This window comes from Mobula birostris, chromosome 16, assembly GCF_030028105.1.
Source record: "Mobula birostris isolate sMobBir1 chromosome 16, sMobBir1.hap1, whole genome shotgun sequence".
Lineage (NCBI taxonomy): Eukaryota > Metazoa > Chordata > Chondrichthyes > Myliobatiformes > Myliobatidae > Mobula > Mobula birostris.
In genome coordinates, this window is record NC_092385.1 from 32,167,603 (window position 1) to 32,182,262 (window position 14,660).

Genomic DNA, 14,660 nt, shown 5'->3' on the forward strand with positions numbered 1-14,660 from the left:
CTTTCATGACAACACCACAACAACAATGCTTTTTCTGCTTCTGCTTGGTACTGCACAAGCACTGCCGTACGGCTGTTATAACGCACAGTCGGTGTGAATGGCGTGAGAGTTAAATTGTAAAGTGAGCTTTTTTGACTATTTAAAAACGCTGTCATGACATGCTGGAACAGATGGCCGCAGTGTGGCATTTCGTTGTTTTCTTGAATGCATCCCCCCACATAACCTAACAATTTCAGAACAGACGGCAAAGAGACTGAAGCCAGAAGAGTTAAAAATGTACTCACCAAATACTTTGACCCATAGCTTACTGAATAAATAAGTATACTCACTTTGCCCCGTTTTCTGACCTTGCTTGAATGGAGGTGGTTTACCTATTTATGCAAGTATTTCTCTGACAATAGATGTGTAACAGCCTAATGTAACGTTGTATAGAAATACAAGATAACACTGATGCAGGCATGTTTTATACAGTACATTTAACAAGGTGCTTCATTAATGCAACAGAGTTAGTCAGTTTTTCAACGTTCGTTGTCAGCTGTGTCATACTGTCCGTGAACTCCCTGTTGGTTGCCTCCATACGCTCCAGTATTTGTTTTTTTTTTAAGTTTTAAGTCCTCCTGTGCGAGAGCCAAGAGCAATTCCTTTGAAGTTTTTTCTACTCTGTAACTGGACAAACATGCACCAAGTATACCGTTTCCTCTTCGCTTGTTTTCTGTGTGTCCTGCGCGTGCCCAGTAGGAGGAGATTCGCCCAAATATCCGCCTAATGTGGATAGAGATGTTTTGAAAAACGCTCAGTGTGGACGCCTGTCGTTTTTACTCAAAACCGGCATTTTCAAAATTATCCGGCGTAGTATGGACGTAGCCTAAATATGCAAGAGTGGAACCAATGAACTTAAAAAAAAAAGTAAATATTCCCGCAGTTCTGTATTCAACTAAAACAGTGGAATGAATATTCTTGTCTCAGGCTGATGATTCCAATGGCATTCGGCCTTATAGACGAAAGTCCTAAACATCAGCAGACATTGCAGTTAAGAACTGACAAATGATCTGAACCTCATTCATTTCATCAGCAACTCGAAATACAAAGAAGGCCATACCCATATGATCCACTGACTGGATGCTAGCTCTCAGAGTATTCCCATCCTCCTATAACCTTTTGTCCCTGCAACATCAACTTCCAGTCACCTGATTCTACAACTTATCTACAGTGATGGGAAATTACAGCGGCCAATTAACCTTCCAATCTGCATGTCTTTGGAACATGGGTGGAAACCTGAAAACTCAGACGAAACTCGTGGTCAAAGTGAGAAGGTGCAAACTCTACAGAGACAGCTCCCAAAGTCAGGATAGAACTGGGGTTACTAGAGCTGAGGCAGTAGCTCTGCTTACTGCACCGTGTGTTAGTGTTATTACTGCACTGCACTTGCTGCTCTTGTTCTGGAGTACAGGACTTCAGTACTTGAACTCTACAGTTTTTACAGTAGTTTTGTTTTGATATCATGTGGAGGGAACTGAATTGAAGGAAGCTGAGGTAGAGCACCCACTAACACTTCTTCCTCAATCTCGCTGAAAATTCTTCAGTCTTGTTACATAGGGATGTTCCTCAAGTCTCGTCCTCTCTTCAGTTCCTAAATTGCGCACTATCGTCTATCATCATTCTAAAGGGACAGGACTGCAAAACCTTGATCTGATAGTGGTATCACTCAGCTCTCCGGTTTATCTTATTGGTGAGCTTACACGTTACTCATGATTCTGTAGACTGGAAGCTCATTTTCATATTTGCCAGGCACAAATCTCAGAAGGCACTTCTGGCTCAATCATAACAGTACAGTGAGAGGTATGTCAGGCTGTTAGCTTACAGATTTTGCTGGTGTATATTCCCGCTGCCAATAGTCCACAGCACCTAAAGGAGCTTTGAATGGTCAGATCTGTTCAGAGTATGTTTCATTTGGTATGATAGTGCCATACCACATTATCTGCAGACTCCTTCCCATCTCATCTGCAACATGCACGCTGAGAAAAGGCAGGATCCAGAAAGCCAGGCTTAAAGCCAAATGAAACATTGCACTTTAGTTATTTGTATTAAATATGTCAATAAAAACATTCAAAAAGTGGTATGGATATTTCCATGCATCTATGTATGTCATTCTTCTGGACAATAAATGACTGTGCTTGATCTACATCAACATATCACAAACTGAAAAAATACCAGGAGCCTGAAGATTCCTGAAGTTAATTTTCTGCCTTCCAAACAAATCATTTCCACAACATACATCGGACAGAGTCAGGCCCCACGTATGAGTTCACTCCTTAAACTTGACATTTCTCCAAAAAGGTGTCCGTATTTTGAACAATGAGTTAATGACTAAATCAGAACTTGCATTCTGATTGATATTCCATTGTCTGGATATGATCTAACCCAATGAGATTCGAACAGGTTTCCTTCTGAAAGAGTTGTTCCTGTTGCTTCACATTAATGACAGACCTAAATAACAAAAGGAGGAAATACCTTATCTAGCATCTCCAGCTTGTTTTTCAGCAACATCCTAAATACTTGACCAAAATTACAAGCTTAGATTGTGTTAAACAGATCATGGTAGATAATATAAACATAACATTATTTAAATTATGAAAATCTTCATTAAATACTTTCTGGAACTCAAATTTCAACTAAGTTCTCTCCCCTAACTTTCTCTCCTACACTCACAATCTCCTCTTTTCTACTAGTTTTCCTCATAAAGTACCCACAGATTTTCTACTATACAGAAATATCATATGATTGCAAGCCAATGTTGTCCATATAATGATTATAACACTTCATTCCAGATTTAAAATCTATGGCTTTGAAAACTCTTAGCAAACACTATTAGTTGTGTCAATCATCGTCCAGCATTCAAATAGAGGCAAGATGAAGATCAATCCGTACAGCCTTGAGCAGCTGATTGGCCTAATTCCTGGCCTATCTCACCGACCAATGGAAAACCAGTGATTTCCTCAAGCCATTTGGTTATTGGCAGGAACCGATTCTCTTTGGTTTCAAAGCCAAGATAGCATTATTGAGTTATTTTGTCTCACTGCAAGCTTTAAGGCCTCCAGTCAGGTGGGGCAATTTTACTTGTCAGAAGAGCTTCCAACAAAACTGTGACAGGTTAAAGGCTCCCAATATGAAACCACCTCTATTATGCAGAAGAATAGGTAACTTAGAATGCAATTTATATCGGGAGACATTGAAAGCAACTTACCAGAAATAGAAAAGAAACACTCAGCAGTCCTAGAGACATTTATGGTGAGTCTTCTTAATGTTTAAATTATTAATTATTTGAATACCTTTGTGGTTCATCCCTATTACCATATTGCCCTGTAGTCTATCCTTTCCTTAAAGCCCTTTCCCATGATAATCCTATTAACTTAACCTTCAAATGAGCATGTATTAACTAGAATGCCACAGCAGAGGACTATGAGCTTCTTCTCTTGTGTTCAAATACACAACAACCAAGGACTGGGATCGAGTAGGGTGGGCAGGGCACCACACATGGCTGAACAGTGCATACGTGAACCTGGATTAGCCGTCAGTCCCCACCACCTTAACACTGACCCAAACTCAATAGTTCGTGGTACCGTTGAATATCATCCCTTCTCACTTCCACAGCAAGGATGAACAAACTGTTTGTAACTGGCACCTTCTGAGATAAGATGACCTCCATGACTCCCACAGTTTCAGTTGGCTGCATCCCAAACCCAACCTCCATTGCAATTTTGATGTAAAGTTTTCACATTCTTCCTGTGATTACCTGGTTCCGTCCCATATTCCGAAGGCTGTTCAGGTTGGTAGATAAATTAGCCACTGTAATTTATACTGTACCTACAATGCAGATGAGTAGTAGAACATGAGGAGGAGGGGAATATAAACTGAGTGATTGATGATCAATGTGGACCCGGTGGGCTAAGTGGCCTATTTCATGCTGTACACCTGTTGTGATGGATGAGACAGATTCTTTGGGTCACAAAGGCAAGGCTTCTGGACACATAGTTTTAACAATAAGGAGTTTATTTACAAGAGGAGGAGAGCTTGGGGACAACACAAGTGGACTTAGAATAGAGGAGCATCGGAAAAGTTGGGTCGGCAGTACAATACACGGGAAAATGGTGTGGGGACAGAGTACAGGTACATATACAAGCAAGGGAAAAGTAACTATGATACCTGCCACCCCTTGACTATGGGCAGGCATGGCTCTCTGTTACAGGGACAACAATAAATGTCCCCAAAACCCAACTCAATGCACAGCTCACCACGTGTCTCCAGCGCTGTTCTGCAGTCTTCAGCCTGCAGTGAAGCAGGGTGGTCCCTCGAGGGTGGCAAATAAAAGGGAGCGAGCCAAGCACATGCAGCACCCTTTATAGGTCAGGGGGCTGTAGGGTCCAGCCCAGGTGATTCACCGGGGGTCCAACAGCTTGGTGCTAGATGGGTTAATCCAATTAAGGTGGCCAATGGTTAAGTGTGCATTGACTAGTTGGGAGGGGTGAAATGTTGATTGGCATGTGGTGTGCTTTCCGACCAGGTAGAGGGCAGTGCTGAGCCGTGACAGGCACAGCCCTCTGGATACAACGCCCTCCTGACTCTTGCCACAACTCTACAAATCTCCCCAACAACTTAAAGATGATGAACTTACGTTCAGGTTAAATATTCTCTGGAAAACCACACCAATAGCCTGTGAGACTCAAGTTATCACTCCATCCACACTTATGAAGAACATCATTATTATTGAGATTATCCTTTCGCTTACATCAGCAATCTTGCCTCGACAAGTCATCAGTCTGCATTTCAAGCAATTAACAAAAAAAAATAGCAAATTTCTGAAGATTTACTGTAGAGAGCATTCTAACTGGCTGTATCACCATCTGGTATTGGTGGGGGCTGAAGTTAAAGTCTGTCCTGACCCTTGTGACCCATCAGGCGGTGCTCATGCTGGTTTCTGTGGCATGAAGCAACTGAGAGTACGAGATTCCCCCCCACCCCCGATAGGACGCCAGTCTATCGCAAGGTTAATCCCCAGCATTTGCCGGTAATAATTTTCAGCTGGGTGGACTGGAGCAGTGTGTGGTTAAAGTGCCTTGCTCAAAGACACAACACGCTGCCTTGGCCGAGACTCGAACCCACGACCTTCAGATTGTGAGCCCAACACCCTAACCACTTGGCCACGTACCAGTATTGGTGGGGGTGCGGGGGTTCAAATAAGCTGCATTGAGTTGTAAACTTAGTCAGCTCCATCATGGGCACCAGTCTTTGTAGTAACCAGGACATCTTCAGGGACCAATGCCTCAAAAAGGCAGCGTTCATCATGAAGGACCCCCATTATCCAGGTCATGCCTTGCTCTCTTTGTTACCATCAGGAAGGAGGTACAGAAGTGTGAAGGTACACACTCAACGATTCAGGAAAAACTTCTTCCCCTCTGCCATCCAATTTCTGAATGGGCACTGCCGCACTACTTTTTATTTCCATTTTTGCACTACTTATTTAAGTTAACTACTTTAAAAATATTTATTGCATTATATTGCTTCAGCAAAGACAAATTTCACGACATATGCCAGTGATATTAAATCTAATTCGGAAATGTGGGATACATGAATAAACAAGTAGAGATTCAACAATGATCAGAAAAAAATCTGGAATACTTTATATTAATCTGCTCCCTGCATTTCCATCTAAAATTGGTGCCTTTTCAAAGCTGAACTCAATTTGTCAAAAATGTGACTAAAAAGGGATTACAAGAACTGCAGAACAGTAGCACAGCTAGTAGTTTATTCCCTCCCAGCACCAGAGACTTGGGTTCAGGAGCTATCTGTGTAGAGTTTGTACATTTTCTCTGCGATTGTGTGGCCTTCCTCTTCAGTATTCTGGTTTTCTCCTACATTAAGATTAAAGATTAGCTTGATTTGTCACATGGACGTCAAAACGTATAATAAAGTGCATCATTTGCCTCACATCAAATCAGTGAGGATTGTGCCAGGTAGGCCACAAGCGTCGCCATGCTTTCAGCACCAGCATAGCATACCCACAACTCACTAACCCTATCCATACGCCTTTGGGAGGTGAGAGGAAACTGGAGCACCTGGTGGAAATGTATCCAGTCACGGGGGAACGTACAAACTCTGCACAGACAGCAGCGGAAATCGAACTGGCACTGGGAAGCAGTGCGCCAACATTCCAAAGAGGCGTGGTTGGGAGATTAATTGGCCCCTGTAAATTGTCCAGAGAGTGTAAGTGGGTTGACAGGAACACAGGAGTAACATGCTGTAGGATTACTGGAAATCGGTGGATGATGGAAGGCAGAGATTCAGTGAGCCAAAGGACGCGTTTCTATCTTGTATCCCTCTGTGACTCCATGAAATTCACTTTAACAGGGAAGCACATAACTCGAAAAGGTTTCTGAGTTCAGAAAGAAAAAATAACCAAAATAAAGCTGCACTTTTAAGATACAATGACCATGAAAACTTCAAATGTTTTCAAATGTTTATGGACGAGACAAATCCAGAAATTTAACAAGTGAGAAGACATAGTATTGATTCATATAAGCAAAAGCTTTTAAATGCTGTCAGTAAAGCAACCTTTACTCAAAAGGATAGTAAATATTTGGAAAATTCCAGATGCATGCAATGGAAAAAGGACATACGGTGGGTCTGGTTAATTGGGACAGATGCGGATTTTTGCCCGATAAAGTGGCTACCTATTTAGCCGAAGTCTCATGGAAATAATTAAAAAGGTATAAAGAAAGTCAAACGACCGTTTAATGGAGTAACAAATCATGTATTTGAATGAAATACAGAGGAAATTAGAATACTGTCAATATTACTGATGGTTGTCTGTCATATCCAATGATGACAGGAAAACAGTGCAGGAGTGTTTAAAGTGGGAAAGCATTGCACCAGCACAGTTACACTCTCTCAACCTCAGAAGTCGAGGTCCAGTGGTGGAAGTACTTGTCGAAACTGGAATCTTCCTTGGTTGCAGTGGAGGACCAGGACTCCTTCTGTGCCTTGTCGTGCCCTTTGCTCTCCATGGTGTGTTGCAGAACCACCTTCGTGGCCACCTGATATCACTGTAAGTCTCGTCCACCAGAGCTGACTTTGCGCGCTAGAACAGGCATTTCCCTGACTTACAGGGTATGAGACCCATCAGCCACCCTCATCTGATTTACCCTGCCTGTCGAAGTGGAGTGCTATGGTGTGGCCACTCATATGAAAAGGGATACTTGGAACCACACGAGAGAGACAACTGTCCGGTAGGTAACATTCAAGATGATTATCAATACCTTCAAAATTTTCTTAGTTTCTAACTTGAAGTTAACTTGTTTCATTTTCATTCCCAGATGTCTCTGACATTTCCAAGCCTGAGTGCTTGAAACCACAACGAACAAGAGTTCTGAGTTGTCTTACTACTTATTTCTCACCAATTATCAGTGACAAAAATCACTGCCTTTTGAACACAACTGACACCATTTAAAAAACGATCGCTCCAAGCTCAGTCAACACACACAAAATACTTGTGGAACGCAGCAGGCCAGGCAGCATCTATAGGAAGAAGTACAGTCGACACTTCGGGCTGAGACCCTTCGTCAGGACTAACTGAGGGGAGGGGGAGATCTGAAATGATAGGAGAAGACAGCAGGGGGAGGGATGAAGCTAAGAGCTGGAAAGTTGATTGGCAAAATGGGTACTGAGCTGGAAAAGGGGGAGGATCATGGGACGGGAGGCTTAGGGAGAAGGAAAGGGGGAGGGGGAGCCCAGAGTAAGATGGAGAGCAGGCAAAGAGTGATTATGAGAGGGACTGAGAGAAAAGGGGGGGAGGGGGGAAGAGAGAATAATAAATAAATATATTAGGGATGGGGTAAGAAGGGGAGGAGGGGCATTAACGGAAGTTAGAGAAATCAATGTTCATGCCATCAGGTTGGAGGCTACCCACATGGAATATAAGGAGTTGTTCCTCCAACCTGAGTGTGGCTTCATCTTGACAGTTGGCTCAGTGTAATGTCTAATGATATGCAACCACACACAACTAACACTAGTTAGAAACTGTTCGGCAAGTCTCCTGCCCCAATTAAGTGGCACAATGTCCCAAATAGGCAAAGTGAATCCCAGCTACTTTCTCAATTAGTTTTTGTCCTTTAAGAGTCATCCCAAATTAGTGGCCAACTGATTAACTGGTGGCCCAATTAACCAAAATCCAGTGTATTAAAGGTCAGTGAGATGTTTGCAGCTTAAACAATGGGTGGAAGAGATCAATAGGTTTACTGTACAGATTATTCTTAAAATCTCTCATGTTATGATGAATATGTACAACAAATTGAAATCTGGAGCCAAGATTGATCCATTATACTGTAAATCTTCAGATTTGCTTCAGTAACACAGACTATGATCTTTTATACAGTATATCAACATATGAAGTCATCTCTAAAATTGCAATATATCATTTAGTCCTTAATAGCCCTACATGCATGAGATCATATGTGAAGCTATTTTTATGATTAAAGAATTATAAATTCAAAATTAATTTTCTTTCCAGGCACTGGAAGCTCTGTCTATTCTGCATCAACGTTTGATATTTGGTAATACTTCTTACTTTGAATTTGCCTAACTCTCCATTGTATCCTGAGCATGTGTTTCATGTGCAACAGTGCACCAAACAAAAAAAAACTCTTCTCCAGTTTGACCTACATGTGATTTCAATTTCAAACCAATGCATTTTATGTTGGTGATTCAGCAAACCAGGCACTGGTTCACAAGCAAGTTTCTGAGAGCAGTTAACATTCAGCATTAAATGTCAGCCTTTTCCAGAGAAACTCAACAAGAGAACAAAAAAGCAATGAGGCAATAATACTTGGGGAATAATTCAGTAAAGTAGGGCTCAGCTGAAAACATAGTTGTCAAATTCAAAGGAAGAAATGGCATTCAGAGGGAAGAATTTCTGGAGTGGAGTTGTATACAAGCAAGATACAGGGAAGTGCCAGCTTAAGGGATGTAAATACAGGTCCACAATCCCTTATCCGAAATCCTTGGGGCCAGCTGCATTTCGGAATTCAGAATTTTTCGGATTTCAGACCCGCCCCCATACCAAAAAACACATATGCTCAAGTCCCTTATTTAACCTGTCTCAGTACAGTGGATTTTAGGACCCGGCAGCGCACCAAACCTACGCACATCCTCCTGTATACTTTAAATCATCTCTAGATTACTTATAATACCTAATACAATGTAAATGCTATGTAAATAGTTGTTATACTGCATTGTTTAGGGAATAACAAGAATATTTTTTATTTCCAATGAAAACATTCAATAAAACATAAAAATATACAGCTTCAAACAAACCGAATCAAACACATGATAAATGATTTATTGGAATAAATGTAGATCACCACTGCCACCGTCACTATCAAACTTGTCTTTCTGTTTATTTAAATCATATGCAGTGGTAGTTCCGACACTATTTTCTTCAGTAACACGCTGCACAGACACACCACTATCGAGCTTCTGCAATAACTCCACTTTCTGTGTTACTGATAATGATAGATGCTTCCTTCTCTTTTTCTCATTGTTACCCATAGGGGTATCTGCAGTTCTTTTTGACATTTTCACAGTAAAATTAAACACAAAGTCAACAGTGATCACAAAATATCAGCGAACAGCAAATGCATGTGTAACCAGTACGAGCGCTGAGCCACAACTGACGTCTGGCGGCCTCTGCTAGTGCTGCCACGTCACACCTGAGTGACGTCAGCTGTTGGCGAGAAAAAACTTCAGTTTTCTGAGCTTTTTGGATTTCAGAATTTTGGATAAAGGAATGTGCACCTGTACGAGAGTAGAGTTCTGAATTGGACAAAAGGCCAAAAGGAGACTTGAACGCTCAGTAAGCAACATTTTGGTCCAAGAAGTAAATCAAAATGTCATCTGTCATAATCCTCTCACTGAATCCCCAGCATCTATCACTGCAGCAACATGCCTTTCATTTCTAGTGGAGAATAAAAAGTAGTCAATTTGTTTTTTAAAGCTGTAGGCCAAGGGAAGGTGACCAATATGCAATCTGTCAGCTGATCAGGATTACATTAATCATGTAGCCTTGTAGGAAACAATGGACTTGGCCCCTCTAACATCTGGCCAACAATCACAAGGGAAAGCACTGAGAAAGGGAAATGAGCTAAAGGCAAAAAGATACAGTAAGCATAATGTGCAGGCTGGACTGTCCTACAGCAAGGACAATACATAAGCCAGGCAACAGTAGAGAAGTATGCACGAATAATGACCAAACTTGGCACATGAGCCAAAGAGCCAGTTCTATGATTGAACAGGCTGCATACAAGTTACTTGGTAATTAGGAAAAGAGGAATACAAAGGCTGTGGCTTTTTACTGTATGGAAGTAGTTCTGACAGTGTTAACTATCTCCAATGGATAAGATAAACAGTTGTTTTTTTCATGCCTGGGTGCTGAGACTCCACACAAGATCTAGTCTCTCTCCTTTCCATGCATCAACCAAAAAGCTATTGGCTCTCTCTTTACACAATAAAAGTTACCTGATGATAGAATCAAACCTTAGAACATAAAATGACATTCCAAACCCTCATGACATAAAAGCACTTCAACTTTCGTTAGTCAGCTTGAAGGAGTAGCCTTTGTTTGGGACCAATTTCAAATTTAAAAAACTATTCCCAGTTGCTGAATTGTCCTTTTTGGAAAGGTTCAGGTGAGGTTTGTGGTATGCTTAGCTGCAGAATTCAGCCTTGCGCGAGTCCAGGGAACATCGCAATTCCTGCGGCAATAATTTCACTGATGACAAACAGGCAGCACAGAGATGCAGTCTCACAGCTCCAGCAACCCTGGCTCGAAGAGGACCTGCATGGAGTTTGCATACTTTCCTTGGATTTCTTCGGAGCTCTCTGGTATCCCTGGAAGTCAGTGGGTTTCTCAGAGTTGTGCAGACTGGTAGATTAATTGGCCATTGAAAATTACCCCTGAGGTCTAGGTGAGTGGTATAATCTGGAAAGTTGCTCAGAATCTGGAAAGAATAAGATGGGGTAGGTACAGGAGCGCAAATGGGTGGTTGATGGTTGGCGTGTCTTTTTGGATTGAAAGGCCTAATTCAATGTTGTATCACTTCATCACTCTAAATGCACTGAGAGCAGCATTATGAATTATTTATTACAGTACAGGCCTGGAGGGATACAGACAAATGGGATTAGTTTGGGATTGACATCAGTCATCCTCATGAGGCAAAGAGCCAGTTCATGTACTGTACCGTTCTACAAACTGTGGCCAAGAACACAATCCAAGCTTTGTCAAAGGTCACCTGGCTCACATTATCTTCAGGTTTAAGAAGTAAGATTCAGCATCAAACAAGTCTTTAAAGAGTGTTACTAATAATTTAATCTAATATAGTCTTATTGAAAATACTCTACCAACCATCATACTGCCAAAAAGAGCTTGAAGTAAATTCACTCATTGGAGGAAATCAGTTTATTAATAAGCATTTATGCAGCTAGGTATGGGATTTGCTTTTAAACATCCTGTAGCAGTGACAATTTTAAAAACTATGTTGGAAATGTTTTGGGCAGCTTTTATTTCTGGCAGAAGAAATACTGATCAAAATACCCAAAGCATAAGAATCTGATAATGAAAAGTCACTATGAATTCCAATGGAGGACTTGTAGATGGTTCCTAATATTGATGTTTCTAAACAGAGTGAAAAGTTTTCCATTTTTTAAAAATTAGTTGTATTTTCAGCTGTTTCTCGTCAAGAATATTGAGCAACAGTGGCCCTTCCTGACAGTATGATCATCTGCAAGGTGGCCAGTGGGAAAGACCTCAGGTTATGCTGCCTGAGGACCAATGCATTAGTGGCCACCTTGCAGCAGTGAAATGAAAACAACGTTGGGAGCTATGATGCTGTAGAAGTTACAGTGACTATGGGGATGCTAGGAGCAATGAAAACTCTGGCATTATCCATCCCAAAATGATTGCCCTTGCGAAATGGCTTAGGACTAAAATGGTGCATTTAGCCATGGGGAAAAACTGAAGAACATTGTCAGGGCTGGAACTGGAAGTCATTCTGCTCCCAGCTCCAAGATCCTTGCAGGTAACAAGGGCTATCAGCATAATTTTCTGAGTTTCCTTGGACAAATTGGAAAGTTACAAGTACACACTTGTAAAATACATCCATCTTTGAATGTATTTTCTGAAAATATACACATTTTTTTATTTCAAAAAGCTACAGCTACAGTCTGATAAGCTTGGGGGAGGGTCATCATCTACAAACGTTTCTTTCAACAATTTTTTTTATTTATTCCACGCAAAGCATTTCACCGTACGTCATTTAAAAGTGAAAACAGTCACAACACAAACCAACAGGTTGAATCTATTTGAGAACTGTCATGTTCTTATAGAAATGCTCCATTTCACTAGCTTAAGGAGACCACATGGGGAAAACTGAAAGGTAGAAATTATGTTCAGTCAGAAACTATATCCAACAAACTCGAGATTCATAATACAACAGTTGAAATTTTGAAACCAAGCCAACAATCCAAGACGTTTATTTATGCTGATCAAAGTCACTACCGACATGCTACTTATGTAATGAATATCTTCAATGTGCACGGCTAAAAGCATTCATTTAAATGTTGCAATCTAATCTTTGAATGAATGTTGCTGATTAATGCTTTAGTTAGTTACAGATGTATTCAAAATGAATTTTTTAATAGAAACTCTGTGCTCCACGCATCATAAAACAGTAGCTTCCTATAACTGTCCCCACATTACCATTTTTGGACTTGGGATGAGACCACACTAGTTGCTGATAAAAACACAGAGCTTTGTTTTAAGGTTTCTCATCTCTTTCCTGGCTTAATGCCCTTAGGAACACAAAACTAAATATTTAGTCTGCAGAACTCTGAATACCTTTCAGAGGCTAATAGGATAAGTTCTCTGAATTAGACAGAGGCTTCCACATTCAATATTTAATTTCTGAATAGGTTTTCTTTCAGTCAGGTAACTCAGAATAAAACAAGAGTGCAGAATGACAATTAACGATTTTAAGTTAATTGCAATGCATCCTAGAAATACTGGCTAGAACATATAGTTGCACTTAACAATTTTTTAAAAAGGCTTTTTGATCAGAGAACTTGCATTTTCAGACAATATTTTGTTTATTTAACATATACTAAAAACAGCTGCTTGTCACAGGTTAATTCAGACTTTTAAAGCAGTGATCAAAATTTATTTAGTGATAGTAAGTGGTGTAGAACAAAGGAGAGCAAATAGGATGAAGGGACAGAATGGCCATGATTTGGTTATGCAGCAGGGTAAGTACTAGAAACTTAAGGCCCCTTCTCCTATCCTTGAATGATTTCATCAAAAAGCGGAGACGGACTGACGACTGCATTTTAATCAATCATTGCTCTCTTCAATCTCATGATCTGTTATGAGGATAAAACTGATAAAAATTGCAACACAAGGGAATAAAGTAAATTTTTAATCCAATATATCTGATATATCAAATATATCTTTTAAGATTTCCCTTAAATTTCTCCAGAGTACGTTGGTATGTATGTACAGCTTAATTATTGACAGGATAGTGAAAGGGTATTTATATTCGGCATCAGATTCAATGAAACATGTCGCTTAGTGAGAGTTAGAAGCACAGATTTTCTACCGTGATGCATAAAACAAGCAGTGATTTAAGTCAGACTGCTGATCACGAGGGTGCACTTCATCAAACCTAATAAGGTCAGAATGTGGCTGAAAAAGAGAAAGAAAAGCAAATGAAAACATATCATCATCAAATGAGGCGTTTGCGATTTAGAGATGTCAAGACAACATCCATAGGGAGAAGTAAAATGACAGCAGAAAAATCACCAAGAGGCTCTCTGCCAATTTATGTTCAGTGTTATAACCTCCAAGTCTTTCATTTCAAAAAGAACATTAAAGAAACATGCAAGTTTTGGGTTTGAAGAATATTTTATAAAGCCATGCTAACCCCTTCCAACCTCTTGATGACATTTAATCACTAGTGGGAAAAGATACCAAAGACAGAAGTATTACTCTGCAAAGAATGTGAGAGCAGATTGAAAGAAGTCCTAAAAGATAGGGAGTGAAAAAAAAATGTTGAAACTGAAATAAAGTAGCTAATTATCTGCAATAAAGGCTCAATTTTGCCTGTAAGAAGATGAGGAGCTGATCCTCAAACTTGTGTTGGGCTACACTGGAACAGAATAAAGTTCGTCTGGGTAGCCCCTAACCTGAAAGCATTGGTATTGATTTCTCCTTCCGGCAAACACATTCCTATCCTCTTCTTCTATTCCCACTCTGACCTTTTACCTCTTCTCATCCGCCTATTGCTTCCCTCTAGGTCCTCTCCTCCTTCCCTTTCTTCCATGGTCCACTCTCCTCTCCTATCAGATTCCTCCTTCTCCAGCCCTTAACCTTTCCCCCTGACCTGCCTTCACCTATCACCTTCCAGCTGGCCTCCTTCCCCTCCCCCCATCTCTTTATTCTGGCATCTTCCCCTTCCTTCTTCAGTCCTGAAGAAGGGTCTCGGCCCAAAACATCGTCTATCTATTCACTTCCATAGATACTGCCTGATGTGCTGAGTTCTTCCAGCATTTTGCATGTGTTG

The 14,660-nt window shown here is 40.7% G+C and overlaps 1 protein-coding gene across 6 annotated transcripts in view; it reads right to left on the reverse strand.

The window, feature by feature from the left end:
• magi1b (membrane associated guanylate kinase, WW and PDZ domain containing 1b) overlaps positions 1–14,660 on the reverse strand; it is a 437,777-nt gene that overhangs the window by 292,111 nt on the left and 131,006 nt on the right. The window lies entirely within an intron of this gene.